This window comes from Chrysochloris asiatica, unplaced genomic scaffold, assembly GCF_000296735.1.
Source record: "Chrysochloris asiatica unplaced genomic scaffold, ChrAsi1.0 scaffold00273, whole genome shotgun sequence".
Classification (NCBI taxonomy): Eukaryota; Metazoa; Chordata; class Mammalia; order Afrosoricida; family Chrysochloridae; genus Chrysochloris; species Chrysochloris asiatica.
In genome coordinates, this window is record NW_006408791.1 from 1,715,565 (window position 1) to 1,719,465 (window position 3,901).

The following is a 3,901-nucleotide window of genomic DNA, read 5'->3' on the forward strand; positions in this document are numbered from 1 at the left end:
CATCTTCCAGTATGGAGTGTAGGTCTACTTCCAGCTCATTTGCCTCAGTCACTTTATCTCATTTCTGAACATGTGCAGATATGGTCATCTGCTTCTGGTTATTTTTGTTTTTGTTTTTGGCATATTCAGGGATTATCTGTGGCCTTAATACTTAGATGGGTATGCATTTTGGTATTTTTATGGTTTTTGATTGCCTCCAGGTAGATGTGATCAGGAAATGGGCTTCCCTTTTCACTCTTCTTCCTGAGAAATTTCAAGATACCACTGTTGGTCATTTTGACGTAACTTAGAATTTAATTTTTGGCTTATTTCCTTTTTTGTCTGCTTGTCCTGCTCCACAATCCCCGTTCAGGCTTTTTTTCTAGTTGTAAACAGTTCAGGGCTGGCTGAGGCCATTTGGTTTTAATTGGAATCTGTCTCTTTAAATTTGAGGAGATCTGTGCGCATGCATAGTAGAACCCTGTGAGGGTGGGTCTCGGGTACTCACTAGCTCAGGCACCCCTATAGCCACCAGAATGGAGGTGCGCAGACAGCAAGGGACCAATTAACAGCTACCAAAAGAAAAGAATGTGCATACCTTTATTTCTGCAGTTCTGCCAGACGTCTGTGGCTACTCTGATCCTTCCCCAGCTTGGTCTCACCCAAGATGGCGGCTCCTGGAGCAGCTGAGTGTCCTAGACTAGAAAGAAATGGATTTTTTTTTTTTTTTTTTGCTTCTGCAACAAATTCCCCCAGCTGTAAGCCTTCCAACCTTCTAAACATTCCTTTATATGTGGTTCAGAGTTCTGGGACCATCCCCTGTGCCTGCTTGGTCGGGTATTCTGTGTTGTTCCTGGCAGAGCTCTTTACTGTCCTTCTACCCAATCTGCCATCTTTTTTGTTGCCCCTCTCCTCAAAAATTTAAAGTGACATTTTCCACTTAAAACCAATAGTCAGTGTAAAATGGCTGCAGCCAGCCCTGAACTGCTTATCACTAGGATGAAAGCTAGAACCAGGGTTGTGGAGTGAGAGAGACATGGACTAAAAACAAAACAGGCCATAAATAAAATTCTGAGTTATATCATAACCACCAACAGTGACATCTTGAAATTTCTCAGGCAGCCTTGAAGGCAAGAAGCTGAAAGAAGATATTAAAGTCACACACATATTAGCCTACAGATTTTTTTTTTCTTTTTATCTCTTTTCTACGATTATTGACTACAGTATTCAGTCTGTCTTTTTTGCTGCTGCTATTTTTTTTTTTTTTTTGGTCTGCTCTTTACCTGTAGGGGGTCTTTCTCTCCCTATATTACCCAAGTAGAGATAGCAATTGATGTCACATAGTCAAACTATAATCATACCCTATAAAATTCCACCACCCAGGCAAGAACCAATACCAGCTGCATGCAACAGGTAGGCAGCCAATATCTGTGAGAGTTACACTGAGTCGAGTCATAAGAGTGAAAAGGGAAGCCCACCTCCTGATCACATCTACCTGCAGGCAATCAGAAAGCATAAGAAAATACCAAAACACACACTCATCTAAATATTAAGGCCAGAGCTATCCACTGAATATGTCCAAAAAACAGAAATAGATGAACAGATCAGCACATGTACAGAAACAAGATAAAAGTTACTGAGACAAATGTTCTGAAGGGAGACCTACACTACATACTGGAAGGAGGGCAATCTTTGGAAATACCTGAGAAGGAATTCAGAAAAATTATTATAAAATGTATCAAACTACTTTACAATGGAGTTGAGAAAAATATGGAAAAATTCAGGAAAGTGCTACAGGAACAATCAAATAAGACAGACACAGCATTGGAAACAATGAAAAATCTACAGAAATAGGTCCAAATGATTAATAATATAATATCAGAAATGGACAGTACGCTTAAAGGGCAAAGGAGTAGAACTGAAGAGATGGAAGCCTGAACTAGTGATCTGGAAGACAAATCTCTTAATACTACTAAGAAGAGCAAGCAGAAATAGGATTAAAAAAAAAAAAAAATCTGAAGGTCTAAGATTCATGTTGGACAATGTGAAGAGGAATAACTTAAGAATTATCAGCATTCTGGCATGGCAAGAATTGCAGAAGTCCACAGAGAAAAGCACAAAGATAAGCATCCAAGAAAGAAGCTCAATGATCCCCAGGAAGAATATACCCTAAAATAAAATCACCAAGACATACTGTTATCAAGCTGTCCTAATTCAAAAATAAGGAGACAATTCTGAAAGCAGTTAGGGAAAAGAAAAGTGTTACATACAAAGGCAAGCAAGTCAGATTACGTTTGGATCTCTCAGCAGAAACCATGAAGGCAATAAGTCAATGGGGAGACAAATATAAAACACTGAAAGAAAAAAACTTCCAACCAAGAATCCTCTACTCAGCAAAAGTGTCAATCAAATATGATGGTGTAATCAAAACATCCCATGATAAACAGAAGCTAAGGATTTTGTCAAAACCAACCCTGTGCTGCAAAACATACTAAAGGGAGTTCTGGGGACTGAGAACCAACAAGAACAGACAACAACCAGAGATTGACATATGTGGCAGCACTACCCGGAACTCAATTGACAAATGGAAAAGTCAAGAACATAACAAAAGTATAAGAACAAGTTTAGAGGATCCGGGAGGTCAATCTATGATCAAAACAATTACAATATGAAAGAAGGTAAACATGCAGGAACAGAGACTCTGGTGGTGAGAAGATCAGGTAGATTACAGGATAAAATAGTATTAAATAGAGGGAAATGTTAAAGGGATATAAGGTAATCTCAAAAAAAAAAAATGAATACTTCACAACATGCCAAGAAAATGAAAATCCAAGAAGCACATGGAAACATTAAAATTATGAGGAAACTGACAAGAAACATGAACTCAGCATAGGAAGACATACAGAACAAAGATACCAGCAGCACTATAACAATGAAAAATCATAATGACAACAATTAATCCATACCTATCGGTAATTACACTAAATGTAAACAGATTAAATGCACCAGTTAAAAGAGAGTGACATAATGGATAAGAAACAATATCCAATATGCTGTCTGCAGGAGACACTCCTGACCCACAAACACAAAAACAGACTAAGAGTCAAAGGATGGAAAAATATATATACAAAGCTAATTGCCATAAAAAACGAGGAGAGGCAATACTAATTAATCTCTGATGAAATAAACTTCAAGGCAAAAAACCAGCATAATAGATAAAGATGGACATTATCTCATTATTAATTGAAAAAGATGACATAACCATAATGAATATCTATGCTCCCAGTGAAAGAGCTTCAAAATATACAAAGCAAACTAATAGTTTTGAAGAAAGCAATAGATGGATCTACAATAGTAGTGGTCGAGTTTTATACACCACTTTCGAAAATGGACAGAACAACCAGAAAGAAACTTGACAATGATACAAAGGAACTAAACAATGCAATCAGCCAAAAGGATCTCATGGATGTGTACAGAGCATTCAACCCAAGAACAGCACAATACACATTCTTTTCCAGTGCTCATGGAACATTCTCCAGAATAGACCATATGTTAGGCTCCAAAATAAGCCTCCCAAAATTTACAAACATCAAAATACTACAAAGCATCTTCTCAGACCACAATGCTATCAAATTAGAAATCAACAACAAATTAGAAATCAACAATAGGAAGTCCAAGGAAATAAAGTCAAATACTTGAAAACCGAATAACACCCTGCTGAAAAGAAATAAAACGTGAATTCACAAAGTTCCTAGAAACAAATGAGATTGAAAACACAACATAGCATAATCTTTGGGACACAGCAAAAGCAGTTCTGAGAGGACAGTTTATTGCAATAAAAGAAGAAAGAACCAAAATCAACACATAAACACAATATCTCCAACAACTAGAAACAGACCAGCAAAGTTAAGCTATATTCAAC